This window comes from Belonocnema kinseyi, chromosome 1 (genome assembly GCF_010883055.1).
Source record: "Belonocnema kinseyi isolate 2016_QV_RU_SX_M_011 chromosome 1, B_treatae_v1, whole genome shotgun sequence".
Lineage (NCBI taxonomy): Eukaryota > Metazoa > Arthropoda > Insecta > Hymenoptera > Cynipidae > Belonocnema > Belonocnema kinseyi.
Genome location: NC_046657.1, coordinates 174,937,842 through 174,958,283, shown reverse-complemented (window position 1 = coordinate 174,958,283; position 20,442 = coordinate 174,937,842). Strand labels below are relative to the sequence as shown.

General features: G+C 37.4%; 1 protein-coding gene and 1 long non-coding RNA gene across 10 annotated transcripts in view; one reads left to right on the top strand and one right to left on the bottom strand.

Annotated features, from left to right (window-relative positions):
• The window catches only part of LOC117175901 (cytochrome P450 315a1, mitochondrial-like), a 584,936-nt gene that overhangs the window by 73,590 nt on the left and 490,904 nt on the right, over positions 1 to 20,442 (bottom strand). The window lies entirely within an intron of this gene.
• Positions 1 to 20,442, top strand: part of LOC117175951 — an 80,760-nt gene that overhangs the window by 2,749 nt on the left and 57,569 nt on the right. The gene's annotated exons all lie outside the window — the stretch shown is intronic.

Sequence of the window (20,442 nt, the reverse complement as noted above, 5' to 3'; positions counted from 1 at the left end):
TTTGATGCTTTAAGTTTCTAGTTTTCAGATTTTCTGGCAAAAACAGAAGCGTAAATACGACCGTGCAGCCGCTACGTGGTATGATTTGAGTAACGCTAATGCCGGTGGTAGTGAAAATAAAAAATTTTGAAGTTTTGGAAGCCTTAAAAAAATCTCAAATTGCGGAAAAATTAAGTTTGAAAAAAAATTTGTTGTAAATTTTAGCAGTATGTGCAAAAAATTAGCCACGATTAGGACATGTTCAAGTGCAAAAAACGTGACCTTTAATTCCTTCCTAAGTTTGACCGTTTGCAACAAGAAAACAGTTCGTTAGATCGAAATGTAATTTCGCAGGGTTTTCAGGGGTTCTCAACTGTAAAAGGCATACTCAACATTAGTCATTTCATAAATATTTGAAATTTAGCCGTTAATGTTCTGAAAAACCATAAATTACTATATTTATTCCATTTCTCAGAACTGGCCTTAAATTTTCTGTGCGACCATTGGTTGCTGAGATATCGTCGATCAAAGACAATAGGGTCCTTTTTCATTTAAAGCTCGATATCTCAATAAAAAAAAGTTCGTACCGAGTTTTTAGGACAAGCAAATTGAAGCAAAAAATTTGCAAAAGTTTTGTTTCTCACACTACAAGAAAAAATTGCGCGAAACATGTAGCTCCGAAAATTGTGTTGCCAAAAGATATTAAAACTAAAAACTTAAACCTTCAAAATATTTTTTAAGACCTTAAAATGACCATTTTTTACTGAGATACAGCATTATGAAAAATCACTAAAAATTGGGAGATTTTTTTTACCCTTTAATTTTTTCCATTCGTGTATTAATAATAATTAACGTAAATTGCAATCGAATGCAATCAAATTATAATTCTGAATGACAATATTGAAACCTATTAATTAATAACAAATAATCCTGGAAGTCCGGAGAATACTCGTGTGGGTGTGAGGGCACAGATGCCATAGCTGAAGGGTCTACACTTTTCAGAATATGATGAATGAGCAGAACCCCCGACGTGACGTTTAGCGACGGTATCCCATTGTATAATCCACAGCGTTGTCACAACCACAATGCTATTCATGAGTGTTCCAGGATTATATGTTATTAATTGATAGGTTTTAGGATTTAAAATCCTAATTGTTATATGATTGTATTTGTTGAAACTTCCCAAGCAATTTAAGCCCAAATATAACTCTCTACTACTTATATTACGAGATAGCATGGTCATGCTTAAATGCTATTCACGTTAATTTATATCAATATATTGCAATTTGGTTCTCATGTACCCACATTCAAAATATAAAAGCATCCATATGATTAAAAAAAAATCTTTTGACATTGTTCAGTTCAAAGATGTCGTGATCGAAAGTCAAGCAAGGACCGATTGACGCGAAAAAACCACGGTTTTTATGTATTCGCGAAAGATATTTTCCAAAGCAATTTTTAAACATAAACAAATGGGGACTTGTCTCAAGCACGCTAAAGTAATCTTTATCATGGTATTAGCTGTGTTTTATGCGAATTTGTTATTATGCGTAAATTATTCAAATTTGCAGCTGTTTTAGAGGGGCCTTCGCAAAGTGAACGGATAAGAAGTACTATATAATTAAAAAAAAAGGATTTCATCGTTAGGGGTCATTCACAAAATACGTAATACGCTTATGCGGGGGAGGGGGAGGTCTGCCGAAATATCATTCTCCACGTTAAGACCCATGGAACAAGTATCACTCAGGGTGGGCTTTTACTAACAGGGGTAAAGCCAGCATAGGAACTTCCGACAGCAAATCTGCCTTCCGGCCCAGGTCGATTTGAGGCCCTTTCTAGGGTCTTTACAAATATTCAGTTTGCGAAAATGTAGTCAATTTTGAAATCTTTAGTATGGTAGCACTGATATAATGGGCTGGCAGAGTTATGTCAGTCATGCGCCAATGAATTCTAATTGAAAAATAGAATGGCAATAGAATAAGGTAAGTGTAAATTGTTATTTATATGGATAAATCAATGGAAAAATGAGGTTTCTAAATCCACGAAGAGTAGGGCAATCATTTTTGCAGTAAATACTTGTGAAAAGTTGTTTACGAGGAATCACGAGTAAAACCTAGCCTAAAAGTTTATTCCACAAATTATTTAATCTGTGCAATAAATATTCATGAAAATTTGCTGAAAAAATGATTGCCATACTTGAAATGCATCTAGAGACAGAATGTTTAAATTCACTTATCCATATAAATAATGATTTAAACTTACTTCATTATATTATTATAGAGAAGTTGTAGATAGCAGAAGCTACGATAATAGTTCCATAAAGCAACCAATCCCAACGGAAACGGAACATGTACGTGGTCCATATCTGTTTCTTTTATTCTTGAAGGTAAGCAAGAACGAGAAATTTACGCAAGATACTTCGTACAGCACTGTTTCTTACAATTCCCTAGGCGTGGATGAACTTACGCGGCAGACGGCACAGTTGGAAGTGAAGGTTTCACTTCTAGATATTTTAAAAAATTTTTTTGAGTTGGCTAAGAAATGAAGCTTTCATACCTTTAAGGCAGCCGATTATGCAAATCGTAGGTGGACTTTTTAACCTTGGTACAACCTACTCAGCTCGAAAAGACGAGCTTGTTATTTCGCCCGTTTATTTTCCTCCTTTGCCGTGATATTGCTATCAGCTGGTGCCGAGAATTCAATACCGTAAATTATCTTGGTCTTCGGCTCTTGGAGGACAATATGAGACTTTACACCACTCATACGTTGAGTAGTGGAAAATAAGAAATTCCAGTAGATCTTACACTGATTATTCTCCACAACGGACTTCAGTTCCCCCTGAGCGTATGGCAAGGCGGGCATTAGATCAGCACTATAGTAATACCGATGATGTTAACATAACACTTTTAGATCCACATTGTGTCTCCAATGTACCCGTAGCATGAATACTTTAAGTATCCAATGAGAACATGTTCAAGTGTTTTTGGCTCTTGCTTGCACGCTCGGCAGTTAGTATCGCCTACAGGTACATTCATTATGCGCTCACGATAAACTAAGGTGTCTCTAATTCCGTCTTGACACGCAAAAAGAGATCCCTTAGTCTCCGCCCTCAATTCAGAAGATTTGAGAAACATGTTGGACATACCCATGGATATCTCTTCTCTACGTATAATGCCGTAGAGTTTAGTATGAAGGAGCTTGTCAGCATATTCCCTTAGTAGATACTCTAAGCTCAGCAAACCTTTACCCCCTTTTTCTCATGGGAAGTATATACGAGGTACGGAAGATCTGGGATGATGATTTCCATGGATTTTCATCATGTTGCGTGTGCTTCAGTCAAGTTTCTTCAACTCATAGATGTTCCATTTTACTGCACCAAACGTGTAAAGCAGTATAAGAACGGCCATAATATTGCTCACCTGGACCTTATTCTTTTAGATAATTCGGAAACCCAAATTGTTTGAGAATTTGGCGTCACCTTTTTTGAAGGGCCGTTTTTGACACACGCGAATTTTGGGTTTCCGCTTGCGGTATTCCTAGATATGCATATGTTTCTCCATTACCGAGATATTAAATGGTATTTCCACCTATGATTTGAAGATCCTGATCTTCAAGCGATGATGTATTTTCTAGGCTTCGTTTGTATATATTGATGCAGGCACACTTATCCAGTCGAAAGCTCATGTGAATTGCTTAATAGTACTTATTCACCGCTGTAACATGGATTATAAGTTCCTCTTTTAAAGAGGCAAAGAGTTTAAGGTCGGCCATGTCTAAAAGGTGGTTAAGCTTACATCTTTTCTGTTCAGTGGACCAAATAGGTATCCAGAGCTTTTGCCTTAATGCACAATAGATAGTGGCAAAATGGAGATACAGACAAGTATCGGACTTACAAAGTGTCCTTGGAAGAACTCCCTCTTATATGCAACATAGCTGGTAGTCACTTGTCTTTTATCAGATGTTATGATAAATCTTGTCCGCCACAAGAATATTTTTTAATGCACGTCCAGGCACTCAAAGAGCTTAATGAGTAGCTCATGGTTCGGTTATCGAATGTCTTTCGATAGTCAATTCACGTCAGGGACAGATTGTGTCTATACCTAATAGAATCCTGGTAATTCATCTTTCGATTAACAGGTTCTCTCTGCAACCTGCCAATCTTCTCTTACATCTGCGTTGTACAACTATTGGATTCCATACCGACTTGATAGATGTTAATGTCCTCTCTTCGCTATGAGCCAATAGTTCTTTGGAGTTGACAAATCTCCGGTCTTAGGGATTAGTACCGTGTGTCCTACTAACCATTGCGGGATGAGTTGCTCTCCTTTTAAGAAAGGAGCAAATATAGAAGTTAGATGTTGGTGCGTAGAAGTGAACTTCTTCCACCGAAAGATGTTGATTTTATCTATCACTAGCAAAAGAGTGTGATATCTGAAGCTTCTTCATCTAGCTTATGAGTATCTCCATATAATTGTTTTCAGAAGACTTGAATCTCTTCTCGACTGGGCGGATTTTCCATTGCACATGAGGTTTTGTTCAACAGACGGGAAGGATGGGTCAGCTAAGTCTTGATGTAACACGTGTTTGCGATAATGGTCCATGATCAAAATACTTGTTTTTTACCCTAAAGCCTTATCGCACGACTTAGGAAGTCAATGATGCGTGGGCAGATTATGCCATGTGTAAGTTTTTTTGATGCTCACGAGCTTGTGTCATGGCAACAGCGTCTATAATATTTAGATCTTTAATACCTCGCATGTTTTACAACATCCTTTTTGTTTATCTGTAAGGATGCCATTTTCGTCGCAATGAGAATATGACTTATCTACAATGATAGCTGTAATTTATGAATTGTTGGAAGCAGGTTATCAATCGAAGTTCTGATGGATTTCGAGCGTCTGGTTTTTAGATAACATGTACATAATACCCTGGAAATTTATGCCTGACATCAGATCTGGGTGTTCAATGATCTTCTGAAAACAACTTGCTAACGCATGATCTATTCTCGTCAAGTACTTGTACTAAACATTGTGCATCATGTCCGGACCTGAAACTTTCCAGTAACTTGCCCTTTTCAAGACCGCTGAAACATCTAAAGCTGTGATATTTGTCAGTTGCATTTCAGGACTATTGTTTGCCCTTGGTTTCTCCACTTTGATACATGCAGTGTCCGAAATACACTCGTTCATTTTTCCTTAAACACCCGAACAGTAGTTAGTCATGTCTTCGAATTAAAAGACTTTAGTGTCTTACTGGTTATTTTGCTTTACATTCAATTCACGACAGAACCTTCTTTCATCTGCCTGGAAAGTTCGATTTTGCTGCCTTCGGGTACTACTTTTCTTGTACCGATGCAGTTTGATAGTAAGAAGATTAAGTTTTTGCCCTGGCTCTATTTCCTTTTTTATATTGAGTGAATGGACCCAATATGCACATTACTTTGCTAAAACCCATATCCAACCTGATCTTCCATTGTGGATCGCGAACCCTTGCTGAGACAAATACTGTATTTGTAGGCCTATTTCTGCGGCCCATCGTTCGAACGATTGCATGAGCGCAAGAGAGAATAACCTCTAGGTCAAAAGTCACTTACTGAGGTTTTCCGTTAGACAGCAGAGCCGCACAGTATACAAGAGTTTGCATCTCTAACTCAATGTTACGTTCAAATACGTAGTTAAAACCTTACTGTTAAGATGTTTTATCATTACACGCAGATCATTTAAGATGTTCATCTTGGACAGAGAATGCATTAGTGTTGATTCTACACATATAAACCCTGGTGGACCGAAGGAACCAAAAGGAGCCTCTACAAAGTACCCGTAAAGACCCCATTGGACCCCAATCGGTTCCTTTTTAAAAAACTGAAAAAAACAGGTAGATACTATACTTTTCTTGCAGCGTTAAAAACTTTAAAAAATAAAAGACCTCTCATTAACATGGCTCGAAGGCGTCTTTAAGTGCATCTTCTTTTAGTAGCAGTTAAAAAGCGTTCCGTCGCTAACTTTAGGCATTTTTTATGGATGCTAGTGCCACGCAGTGGAAACCTCAGACAACAACGCTGCGATGCAAGTGAGAGAATTTTATTTTTAAACATCGCGCGCAACATACTATTTGAACTATTATGGATGCGCTTGAAGTCACCTTCAGCAGAAGTTAATGACATTTTTTAAATTTTTTAACGCTGCAACAAAAATTATGCGATTACTCCTTGAGAATCTAAAAAAAAATTTAACGTAGAATCCGAATTTCAACAGTTTAAAAGTTGATCTTGCTGTTTTTTTGAGTTTTTTAAACAGGAACCGAATGGGAACCCAGTAGGGTCTTTACGGGTACTTTGTAGAGGCTCTTTCGATTCCTTTGGTCCGCCAGGGAACTCCGGTAAAGCATGAACAAAATTGCTTTCAAGATGCTGTAGTTTTTCTGGGATTTTGCTGTTCACATCATCGTTATTAATATCCGCATGTGATTATAGTGGATCCGGTATCGAATGTTCACTATCCCTAGCACCTTTGCCCTCAGCTTATAACGGGTCTTCGTTGTCGACATCTTCCAAGGAAAGTTCATCAATAGGAAGCTGCTAATCTACTTCCGTCTTGATAACAGCTATTTCAACAGCTGAAAGACATCTGTTTACAGATATTGAGCATTTTTGATCTGCCAGAATGTGTTTATTTATTCTTGTAGCTAGCTCATGGTATTTAAGGACGAAAAGTCTATGATGTTCTCTCCTCACACTTTTCCCACATTTCTTTGTCAACAAATAAAGATGCATAACATCTCTGTTCATATGGTATGTATATTTCAATCGCATTTTTAGTTGCTGAACCTGTGTTTCTGCCTCTGGTTGTATAAGGCCATCCACCTCTGGAGGATGTGGTGGTCTTGGATCATCAACAGGTTAATGAAAAACATCAATCGGCCTTCTGTGATTGTGGTAGCTTACTTGATGCTCTTTCACGTTATCTCTGTCAAAGAGATTGGCTGCAAATAGCTAACGCTAGCCAAGCATCCTCAGCAGGCACATTTGCTTTTCCAATGCTATATGTTTCACATATATGTTCCACAATATATTAATAACAATATATTTTATGTGTTTTTATTAAACTTTGACTCGGGTAAACCCGTTTATATACCATAGTGTGAAGTGAAGTAACTGATGAGATTAGAATGTTATAAGTTAATTCAAATATTTTAATACGATGGTTGAAACCTCCTGCGATGATGTTGCAGGTATACAATTACGAGCGACCACGAGCGTTGAAGGTGACAACAGTCACCTCTGGATGCTTTCTTAGAGCTACCATCTGCCACTCCACGGGTTTTTAGTCGCTCGCTTCCTGATGACCAAGAAAGTTTCTTACAATGCGACATGTGTTTAATAAAACCGCCTTCTGAGTTGCTGCCAATACCCTACTGACTCCTAAATGTTCAAGATGTTCAGTGCACCTTGCGTGCACATTGCCTGTAGCCGAAATCACAATGGGATGAATAGATGCATGATTCACATTTCTCCATATGGTCTTTACTTCATGCCTCAACTCGCTATACTTTTGGATCTTGGTTGTATAGGCTGACTGCAAATTTTGGTTAAGTGGACAAGCAATGTCGATGATGTAGACTCTTACACCTTTTTTTTCTCGCATCACGATGTCAGGTCGATTGGCCCGGATGTAATGATCCGTTTGGATAGTAACATCCCAATATAAGATGTATTCTTCGCTTTCTAAAACGGGCATTGGAATGTATGATTATTATATAAATATATTATTATTATCATTATTCTAGTTTTAATTAGAAGAAAGGAAATCAAACGAAATTTGGAATTTGCAACAAGCGACAAGATAATTGTTTAACAATATTTGAATAGCAATAGTAATAATTTATAATGTCATTTTATGATGTTATTGTGTGCTTCAATTGCGGTATGCCATGATAGCAATAACTGGTATTACGAATTATTGACAACATTAATAAAAATAATATTTAAAATTTAAATATCCTGCCTATACGTCCGCTTGCGATTTTAGATCCACCAGGTCTCACACGAGTGCACGTGTCACTCCATGAGCGGCCATGTTAGAAACATTTGCTCCTATTTTTTAGCACGAGGCTTAAGCCCCGTGCTTTTACCGAAAGTCAAAGAAGACTAAAGTTTGCATAATACTATTATGTACAGAAAAAGTACAATATAAGAGCAATTTCGGGAATTGCCTCGCACTAACCTTGCGACTAAATCAGTCTTTGGAAACGCAAACAATCAGGGTCTTCTGAACCATTTCTGTTCGATTTTTATTCTTGTTAACATTTTTTTTTAATTTTGTCCATTTTTTTCTCCAATACATATAATAATTTAAACTGGAAGAAAAACTTTAATGCCCTAAATACATATCAATTCAAAAGAAAATTCCAAGTTGGGTCTAAACCCTACCGATGAAAAGGCATGAAAACAGCACTGGCATATAATGTTCCTCTTGTATTCGTCAGGTACCGGGCGATCAGAGTTACTTACAGTAGTTGGCTGTCAACAACCCGACTACCTTTTTAAAATTGTTTTCACATTATTAACCCTTTTTTAAATTCATGGATTCTCACATTATTAATATCTTATAGTTATAACTTATATACTAATATACTATTTTAGAGTTTAATAAAAAAACGTTGCCTGTTTTGCTGTTTCTTATTCCATTTACGGGATAAGTTATATTCATTCCAATTTTAAATACCTAAAAAATGTTAGATATCTGAAATATTCGAAACCTTTAGATGCCGAATTTTTAACATTCTCAGAGATAATTTCAAAATTTCACAATTAGTTATTTTTAAGCCCTTTCAGCTAGTCTACTTGGTAGCCTAGTCGAAGGTATAAAGGAAACTTTTGCAGGAATTTAAAACGGTGCCTGTAAGGGTAACTAATAGGATTCTATGTAAGGATCCTATAAGTGACCTATATAGGATCCTATATAGAGTTATCTATATAGGTCGGTATAGGTGCCATCTATAGGAAATGAAAAAGCTTCCTGCTAGGCAATATAGGCAGACTAGGCAATCTCATAGTCAAAAATAACTACTGCGCAGCTGTACCTGCTATAGGAACCTACTGTACAACACTTCCGGTTCATCATCTGTCATATGTAGGTCACTAATATGATTCTATGCAGTATCCTATGCAGAAAGCTGTTTCATTTCCCAAAGGTGGCTCCTATACTGACCTATATAGGTGATCCTATATAGGATCCTATATAGGTCACTTATAGGATCATTATATAGAATCCTATTTGTGACCTATACAGGTATTTACAATAGAGCAGCACTGTAACATCAACAGTAATTAAATTTTGGACCAAAAGCATTAATTATCAATGAAATATTTAGTGAAATTTTCAGCTGAAAACGTGAATTATACTGCCCGCTTTTATCGCCGCATTATAGCCGCATTTTTTCATTACGAATAGAAGGGGACTAGAAAAGCGGATAATTATATCGAAATTTCAGTACAAATAAACAAAATTTTCGGTACGTATAGACACTTTCTTATAAAAACATAGTTCACTACGTAGAGAAGAAGATTCTAACAAAATATTTAACAACACATTTTAGTGAAAATAATACTTTTCACACAGAGTTCTGAAAAAGAAAATTTCCGATCCATTCAATTCAACTAAGAAAACAATGCAATTTTGAAATTTTCAGTTTTTTAATTATAGAAGAGTTTTTTAAAGAAATGATAACCAGTCTTGACTGTTGTCATTACTGATTTTTTTGTCATGCATATAGATGTACTGAGATAAGCTTTATTTTACATACGCAGTAAAATTTTTGTTAAATGTTTACTCTCGAGCCGAAGTGTTGGTGAATTGAGATCAAAAAAGATTGATCAAAGACTCACTCGATGGGTAAGGGAGTAATGTGAGGAAGCAGTTATAGAAGATCCTTACAAAGTCGTCATGTGAGGTCCCTCACTTGGGCCAATTAGTATCCAAGGTCTTTTGTTTCAGGCGTCCTTCACCCTACTGACATTTTTTTCATTAAATATTTGTCGCCATACTTTTCTGTGCTGGCATACTTCTCTAGCTTCTTTTACGTCCATGCCTTTTTTATGCAAGCTCTCGGGCTTCTGTGGCTTTTTATTTCTCTTGTAACTAAGATCTTATTCACACATTCTAACCATTCTTTTCGCGGTCTGCTCATGCGCACGCTGCCATTTACTTTACCTTGATAAACTTGCATTGTTAGTCGTTCATTTGTCATTCTTTAACATGCCTGGCATCAGATCTGGGTGTTCAATGATCTTCTGAAAACACCTTGCCAATGCAAGATACACACTCGTCAGGTACTTGTACAAAAGTTGTGCATCATGTTCAGATCTGGGTCTTTCCAGTTTCTTGCCCTTTTCAAGACCGCTACAACATCTAAAGCTGTGATGTTTTTGAGCTGCATTTCAGGGCTATTGCTTGATCTTGCTTTCTCCAGTTTGAACCACGTAGTGTCTAAATTGCATCTGTTCATTTCTTCTCAAACACCCGACCAGTAGTTAGTCATATCTTCCAATTGAGGGACTTTTGTGCACTACTTTTCTTGTACCGACTCAGTCTGGCAGTAAGAACATCAAGTCTCTGTCATTGGGAGTTTATAATCTCATCCCATGTTGCTGGTCTTAATGTCTCAATGTGTCGAGGGTAGAAGATGTTAGGAACATGGTTTATCGGCTTTCTGGTTCCGTTTCCTTTTTTATATTGTGTTAATAGACTCAATTTGCACCTTACAAACTGATTTTCTATGGTGGATTGTACCGCTAACACAGTTTCTGTTACGTTTAAAAACGTAGGTAGAATCTTGCTGTTGAAGTCTTCTATTATAGTGCACGCAGATCATTTGTGATGTTCATTATGGGCAGAGAATGCATTAGTGTGGGTTCTACATTTCTAAACTGTAGTAAAGCATGATCAAAATTCCTTTCAAGGTGCTATAGTTTTTCTGGGATTTCGCTATCCACAGCATCGTTATTAATATCCGGATGTGGTTCTAATGGATTTGGTACATGATGTTTATTATCCCTAGCACTTATGCCTATAGCTTCAATCAAGTCTTCCTTGTCCAAATCTTCCAAGGGGAGCACATCAATAGGAAGCCGCCGTTCCACCTTCATCTTGACAGTAGCTATTTCAACAGCCGAAAGCAATCTGTTTACAGAAATCGAGCGTCTTTGATCTGCCAGATTCTGCTAATTTATTTTGGCGTCTAGCTCTCGGTACTTAAGTAAGAAGAGTCTATGATGCTCTCTCCTCACACTTTGCCCACATGTCTCCGCCAAAAAATAAACGCGCATAGCATCTCTCTTCATATGTTATGTTTATTTTCGTCGCTTTGTTGGTTGCTGAACATCTGCTTCTGCCTCAGGCGATATAAGGCCATACACCTCTGGATGATGTGGTCTTGTTGGATCACCAATAGACTGAAAAAGAGCATCAATTGCCACTGCTAGACCGTATGACGTGGCTTCCTCTTACTGATGTTCCCCTGCTTACCGTTTGTCGCAGATTTTCTTGGTGGCCAGCTGTTTGATTAGTGAGATCTGCCTGACCATCTCGCAGCTCACCATATACACCGTCTCGCATGCTGTGGCCCCAAGCTGTGGCTCCCGGGGCGCCTTGAAAATCCTCGGGAAGCGACAAGCGTTTCAATATCTTCAATATACTCTCCATTATTATTTGGGTTTAGGTGTTCTTCTTAATCCATCTCCTCTTCGTTATCAGCATATTTGGCATGGGAAACCATGCTAGGAGCAATGCTACCGTCAACATAGCCGTCAAAGTCATTAGAGGAAAGCTCAAGCCCTACCGTGACACCAACGCGAGAACACCTTCGGTAGGGCATGTTTATGAGAGAAGCTGTAGGTTCCAGAAGCTATGATCATGGTTTCTTCGAAGTAACCAATCCCGACGGAATTGCAATGAGTACGTAATCCTTTCTTGCTCCTTCTAACCTATAAGGCAAGCAAAAACGGGGAATTTACACAAGATACTTCATACAGCACTATTCCTTAGAGTCCGATCCCTAGGCGCGGATGACCTTACGCCGCAGACGGCACAGATGGAAGTGAAGGTTTCACCTCTAGATATTTTTTTAAAGCTACCAACGTTTGTACAATGTTAGGAGAAACATTGTTAACGGACCAGATGAAGTGATCTCAGAAGAACAGCCTTTTGCAGCTTACTCTCGATTGACTGAGTCTGATTCTGGCAAGCTAGGATCTTTTTTAGTTGGCTGAGAAACAAAGCTTTCATACCTTTAAGGCAGCCGATTATGAGAATCGCAAGATGAACTTTGTAGCTTCGGTATAGCCTGCTCAGCTCGAAAAGACGAGCTTGAGATTTTGCCCGTTCATTTTCCTCCTTTGTCGTGATATTACCATCAGCTGGTGCGGAGAATTCAATACCGTAAATTATAGAGGCCGACAAAATTTGACAAAAGTTAAAAGCCAGAAAGCAGACCAAATATTTCCGAAGGCTTTTGATGCGCTGAATTCGAATCCGAACGCAAAATTGCTCTTGTACGGCAGCTTTTCAAGATATCCTAACCTAAAAGTGCAAAAAAGCGTTTTTTAGCTGTTTTTAAGGTTTTGTAACTGTACAAGAAAAATGTCTACAACAAAGCTAATATGGAATTGGAAAGAACTAATCTTTCCCTTTCAAACCTACTTAGATTTATTAGGATAGCCACAAGCATGCTAACCCACCTGACTCTGGGAACAATAAGTTTAGTCGCATATTTTTTTGGAATAATGAAGTTCCACGCCACAAGTGGGTTAACCCACCTACCTGCTAATCCACCTAAACCCAGAAATCACCCCTACTAAATCATAAACAGTCTAACCCACCTAACCCTGGGGGCAGCGAAGTTAGTCGTTTACATTTCGTGAAATAATTGAATTCCACACTACAAGTAGGCTAACCTTGAAATGAAATTTTTCAGTTTAGCGTATTAACCCATTAACGCCGAGATGGTATGCCATTGTCACTTAAAAATGTTATCTGAGGGGTTTTCGGGGGTTCCCTTTCGATTGGCTCAGTTTTTGGTTATAACTCCTAGAAGAGCGAATATGGAAAACAGTTAGGGCTTTAAAAAAACAACAAATTTTACTATTATGATTTATTTAATATTGTAAATTTACTTGGGATTTTCCAGCTTCCTAAGGCAAGACTCAATATTTTCCCGCCACTTAAAGCTGGACTTGGGATTGTCCAGCTAAGCAAGTTAATATTTTCCAGTCAATTGAGGCAAGACTTTAGATTGCCCAGCCAATCAAGTAAAGATTTACGATTGCCTATTCAGTTAAGGCAAGACTTGGGATTGTCCAGCTACGCAAGGAAGTACTTAACATTTTCCAGCAAATTAAGCTAAGAATTTAGATTGCCCAGCCAATCATGGAAAGACTTTGAATTGCTGAGCTAATAAAGGCAAGACTTTGTATCGCCCAGCCAGTTAAGACAAGACTTTGAATCGTCCAGTCAGTCAAGGTAAGACTTACGATTGCCCAGCCAGTTAAGGCAAAACTTATGATTATATGTCCAATGAAGGTGAAACTAATTGCTTGTTTTCTTATGGAAACGTTCGCGCTTCATGCAAACGATCGTTGGAGAGACTTTCGTTTATGACTAGTAGGGTCATTATCATTTCTTCGCAAAGACCAGCAATAGTCGGCCATCATTCTTACTTTGCATCGACCTTGAGAATGGTGCTCTTTTTGGTGAAAGTCTTGATGAAAGCGTTCGCGCATTTCTTCACTGAATGCTCCAAAATTTTCTGGGAAATAATCCGCATGCGATTTGAGAAAATGTAATTTCATACTTATCAAACAACCTAATCTTTTAAAATTCTTTAACATACTAGATACAATAGTGCTAAACTTTGAATCTCGATTGTTCCCTAAAAATTTCTGTACAACATCTTTGAAACTTAACCATGCATCCTTTTCAATATATGTCATCGTTTTGATAAAGTTATCATCTTTGATAAGTTTTCTTATATCAGGCCCAAACAACATTATACTGACCAACTGTTCACTTTAATCTGTCTGGCCATTTCTCCAATATTCAATGTTCATCACTTGCACGACTATCCCGAAGGCAAAGAAAACAAAGGTGTTTAATGTTTCCTGATTGTGAACCTATTATAAGATTTATCATTTTGAAGTCACCACAAATAAGTCAATTATGGACATCGTATTTTATTTTTATCAGGAGTAATTGGAAAGTATCATAAGATTCTTTCAGTGTAGTTGAGTGACCTACTGGAATTGCAGCGTACTTATTTTCATTATGTAATAGTACTGCTTTCAGACTTTCTGTAGACGAATCTATGAAAAGACGCCAATCCTCTGACGTATATAAGTTTATTTTATATAAATTAATGAGTCCTTCGATAACATTATAATACACAATCCCACTTTCCATTGAAAAGTACTTGATTAACTTTTCTTCTCTATTTCTGTAAACAATTACTCTAGTGCCAGGTAACAATAGTTTCCTCTCTTTAAGTCTTGAAGCGCAAATCTCAGCTTTATCTTTTGGAAGATCAAGGTCACGTATAAAATCGTCTAATCCGTCTTAGTCAAAAAAGTTAGGACTTTCATCATCTGATTCTTCCTAAGAAGAATCTTTAGTTGCATTAGGATCGTCAGTATCCATTGATTTGTGAGTTGATCGGTCAAATTTATTTTCAGAGTGATTTCTAATACCAATCTTGGCTGGTGTAACGCTTTTTATATCAGGGTAAATGATCTTCTCATAATGCTTTTTATAAAAACCTCCTGTTTTGCATAAGCAAAAGTAACAATCAGTATGATGATCGTTGGGCTCACGCCAAACTGGTGGTTGAATAACAGTCTGCGTCTTGGTACTTTCATCTTCCCGATTTGACAAATTTAATCTACAAGTATGACAAATTGAGGTTGGTACCCACGGTTTATCCAAATTTTTCATTGACGTCCCATAAGAGTTGAAGTATGACGTTTTTATCGAATCATTACTTGATCGACGGTATTTCCCCGTTTCGTACTTTCCACAAACGGCACAAAATGTATTAACTTTCTTATCGCAAGGAGTTCTTGAACTCAATTTTTTCTTCTGATGAACAGTATCGTGGAAATTCTAAAACTCACTATATACAAAAATCACGATCGACAAGAAATGTAACCGCTACACAGATTTCAAATACAAAAAGAATTTTATTACCTACGCATCCAACCGTTAGCCCACCACTCAAACGTGATCCCTAACACGGAAAGATTTGGAGCAAAAACGAATTTCATCATCTATGCATAACACGTCATAAAAGCGTCGCCAGCTATCTGAGCCAGCTAGGGATCGAAGACTGTCTGCGCTGTAGAACGGTGAATATACAGCGAATGTCAACATTAGAATGCACCCACAGTGCGCAGTAGCATTCCGCGCAGTCCGTCTTCTTTTGTTTTATTAATGTTCGAAGTTTGGTTCCAAACGACTGCACGCTTTTTTGTTGGCATTTTGTGCGGCATCCCTTGTTCTTTTTCAAAGCCCTAAATCGTGGCCGCCATATCGGATTTTCCAGGGGTTATAACAAAAACCTGATACCGGCAATAGAAAGGGCACCCTCGAAAACCCCTGAGATAATATTTTTAAGAAAAAATATTGTACCGTCAGCAATAGAGAATGCGTTGTATAATTCTGAGCACCTCAGCGTTAATGGGTTAAAACGCTAAAATAAAAAATTTCGAATTTCGCATCAAAATCCTTCAGAAATGTTAGGTCTGGTCTCTAGCTTTAAAATTTGTCGGCCTGTGTTATCTTGGTCTTCAGATCTTGGAGGACAATATGAGACTTTGCAGCTGAAATCAAATGGGAAACCAAGATCCTCTGTGGCTCTATCTGCGGCACGGTATAGAAATACCGCAACGTTAACGACACCATGTTTAATTACCAGTCGCATTATAGAATCTGTGCTTTTTAGAACCGAGCAGGTTGTAGCTAGAACTGGTCTTCGGTGAAGACACTCTAAGCTCAGCAAACATTTACTCCTTTTATTTCAAGGGAGCTATATACGAGGTACAGAAGATCTAGGATGATGACTTCGATGGATTGTCATCATTTTGCGTGTGCTTCGTTCAAGTTTATTATTATTATAGTATGGCACAGTTGATCTAAGTAAAATTTTGTAGAATGAACGACTACACGCGACCTGCGCCAAAGCACTCATACACGGAATAGTGAAACTTGATATTATAGAATTTCATTTATAAAAAATTGCACGACGTCGGTGTATTGTTTAGAATAAATCTTGTTTAATTTCGTTCTTCCCTTTTTTGCTTTCTTTACTCCTTCCGGAATAAGCTACTCAATTTTTGTCTTGCATTGTTTAGATTTTTTTTTAAACTTTAATTTTTCTTTACGTATTTTTAACCAATTATAGAACATTAAAAATAAATTTTTTCCAAATTTCTTCAAAATTTTCTCATTAAATAATAAATGAAAATTTACACATTTTATATATAACTAAATGATAAGGTTTTTGATAATACAGAAATATTTCTTTTGTTTTGAGTAGAAAAATGAGGTTTATGTCATTACGTGCATTCTTTCATTCTCCCTGATTCGCTCCTCTAGCACTCTCCAACTCCTTCATCCATTCTTCTCCTAATCCATCTTCCCCTAGAATCTTAACCACATTTTCTTGCCAGCTTCCTTTTCTTCCATTTCTCCCCTACATCCTTCTCATACATGCTCTCATGATTCCTCCTCCCATTCACATATTCTACACTTTCTGTTCTCTTCTCTTTCCTAGTACATCCCCTCCCTTACCTCGTTTCCCAGTCTAAATTTTGGTATTCTGGTCCACCTTCTCTCTCCCCATCCCTTTTCTAAATACTTTGGCACCCCTTCCTTTTTTATCATCTTATACCATTTATTGTATTTTGATTCCTCAATCGCCCCCCATCTTCCTATTAATTGTCTTTCCCTCTCCTTTTTTTCCAATTCTTCATAGTTTACTCCAGTCCCGTCTTCTATTTCTCTATCATTAAAGAACTCCCTCCTTTCTTGTTCCCATCTCGTTAATTCGATCGCCCTCCCTCTCCTCTCTTCTACCTCCATCAAACACTTTCTCGCCAACTCTCTTCCCTTTCCCTTATCCTGGCGTCCTCCAGTCTGCCCCTAGTGTCCACCTTATATACCTTTCTTGTAAACACTCAATATCTTTCCTTTCTTTCCATCCCCATATCTCTGCTCCATAACCTAACACCGGTCATACCAGCGTATCAAATAACCACACTCTCATTCTCCAATTTTTTTAAACCTTCTTTTTCCTATTCCCCATATCAGTTCCATTACCCGTGCTGATTTATTTATCCTTTCATTTATATGTGATGTATGATCTCCATTCGTTTGCAAGATATATTCCAAATATTTATACACTTTTGCTTCTTCTAATTATATTTCTTTTCATCTTCCTATCCATTGTTTCTTCGGAACATATATGTTGTCCATTACCCCCATTCCTTTTCTAAACCCTGTCTTGATCTTTTTTTCTTCAACTTCTATCTTCAATCTCTCCGACAAAATAGTTACATATACTTTATACAGTGTACGCATCATCGTCACCCCCCTATAATCTTTAGTCTCCTCTCCCTTGCCTGTCTTTACTATTGGTATAACTACTCCTTCTTTCCGTAACTCTAGCCACCCCTCTTCTCTCCATACCCTATTACACATTATCCATGCCCATTCCTCTAGTTCCTTCCCTCCATATTTCCATACTTCATTTGGAATCTTATCTATAACTGGTGCCTTTCCATCCTTCATTATTCCTAAAACTTTAACTATTTCTTCCCTTGAAATTTCCTCTTTCTTATCTCTTTCTCTACCGTATATACTTCCCTTTGCAACTTTTCTCTCTACTCCTCCTAGCAAATCCAAAAAATATTTCTTCTATTCTATCATTTCAATATCTTGGTTTACTCTTTTTCTTCTTTTTCTTTATTTATTTACTACCTTCTATGCCTCTTCTTCCGTCCTAGCCTTCTTCGCCTCTTGCTTAAACCTTTTATTCTCTTCCTCTTTCTTTTGATAACACAACTCAGTTTACACTTTCTTTTTTTTCCCTATATTCTTCCCCATTACTTTTTTCTTTTCTCCACTTTCTTAATTCCTTTCTGACCTCCTTTTTTTCTCTTTGCAGTCCTCATCCCACTTCTATTTCCCGTTTACTAACTTCATTTTTGTTTGTGCACTCTAATCCTATTTTTATTTCTCCTATCCTTTTTCCCATCTCCTCGTCCACATTTCCCTCTCCCATTTTGATATTTCTTATTTTTTCTCTACACTGTTCTTTTCCTTCCCTTGACCAATCCCCTTTACCTGCACTTTTTACATTTGCTCCCCTTTTACTCATATTGCTATTACTTTTTTGTTCCTCTAATGTCACTATTAAGGGAAAGTGATCCGAATCAATATATTCTCCTACTTCCACTTTCTTAACCTTCTCTCTTACATCATCATCCACTATCACATAATCAATTACCGTTCCGCTTTCACTTCCGGAGCGTGTATATTCTCCTTTTTCATCCACTTCTATATTCCCGTTTAAAATATACCATCCCAACTCCTCCAAGCTCTTCAACAACTTTTTTCCCTCCCCATTTAGTACCTTATCTTTGGATTTTGTTCCTCTCTCTTCTCCCCATTCCCTTCCTCATCTGTCTCCTGTTCTTGCATTGAAATCCCCACCTATTATCATCCTAATCTCTTCTTTATTTTCTTCAATCATTTCTTGAATCTCCTTTGCTTTTTCCTGCATATCACCGTTCACATAAATACCTTAGCATCAATCCTTTTTAGTACTTTGCCCACCCCTTCCTTCAGCTCCTACCTCTCTAATCTTACACCCTTTATCACTATGTTTAATTTTCTTTCTTCCCTCTCTTTCCTTTCTATTCTTTGTTCTACTCTTCTCAGCCTTTCCATCTCCTTATTCCCACTCTTGCCCCCACCGCAATCCCCGATCGAGCTCTTAAGTTTCTTCATCCTACGTCTTATCTCCTCCACCTTTGTATTTTTAACTTCTTCCTGCTTCTCTAGTTTTTCCTCCAATGACTACATCCTTTTTTCTAACTTTTCCCTGATTTCTTCAAATTTTTTTATTTCTTTTTTAACCTCAGCCCTTTCCCGCCTAATTTCTTTCTTTAATTCCTCTCCCTTTTTCTCCTGCTTTTCTTCATAAATTCCCATTACCTCTATCATCACTTCTCGAATTTCCTTTAGTCTTTCTTCTTTCATCGACACTTCATTTTCATCTCCGCTACCGTCAGCACCCTTACTGTTACCGCTTTTCCCTACCAAACTCTGCTTTTCCGGCGGCGATCTAAACATCTTTTGATATTTCACATTTGCCCCGAAATCTTCCTTCTCTTCACTGCTTTCCCTCTCCCCTCTCTTCCTTTTGATAAATGCTTCTATTGAACCTTCGCTTTTTGCTCTTAAACTTTCCTTTTCTATAGTTTTTTCATACTTCCCCCTTGCCTTCCTTTCCTTTATCTCTTCTTTCGGCGTACTGAACACTTCCTGCTGTAACTCTGCTTCTTCCGCGGAGATACTCGCTCTGCTCGCCATTGTAAAAAAGAGTAGATTGCAAATTCAAATGCCCGGATGTTATTCTACATCTAGGACACCCAAATATTGATATTTTTATACGTGCGATTGTGTGCGTTTTATCACGTGCTCGGAACTTCCTCTACTCGAACCAAGAACTGACTCCGCTCAACCCTCCCCCCTTCCTCTTTAAGTGTGCTGATTTTCCAACACGTGCTACCATCTTTTGTTATTACTGTTCAATTGTTCTCGTTGCCAACGTGTACGTCACGGAGCAATCGCAATGGTTTTTTTTTGTAACGGTTAAAAGTTAAAAAAAAGACCTATAACGCCTGTTGAATGCTACTTACAAATTATGTCTTTGAAGTGTAGCCGTCAATAGGCGTTATAGGTCTTATATTGTGTTCACTTTTTACCGTTATAAAAATAACTATTGCGATTACTCCGCGACGTTCTAATGGGAATTTCTAATCTAACCAAAATAAATAAAGCAGTTTTACGTTATTTTGAGCAATTGATTCTTGAGAAAACTATGACGAACTTTTTATATTTTACGTGAAGCGTGTTATGAGATATAATAAAAATGCAGACGCTTAACACGTTTTATATTAGTTGAAAGGTAAATGTTTTAACTTTTACCGTCGATTCACGCACATATGCTATACATAGAGTTATTCATAAAAGAATTGCATTGATATTGACAAAAATAACAAAACAAATATCGTTGAAAACGCATCAAATTGTTATCGTACGTATCAGGGAAAAAATTGTATGGAAACTTTTCAACTTAAAATTCCCTCGTCTTTAATACGACAAAATAAAAGTCGATATAAAAGGATAATAG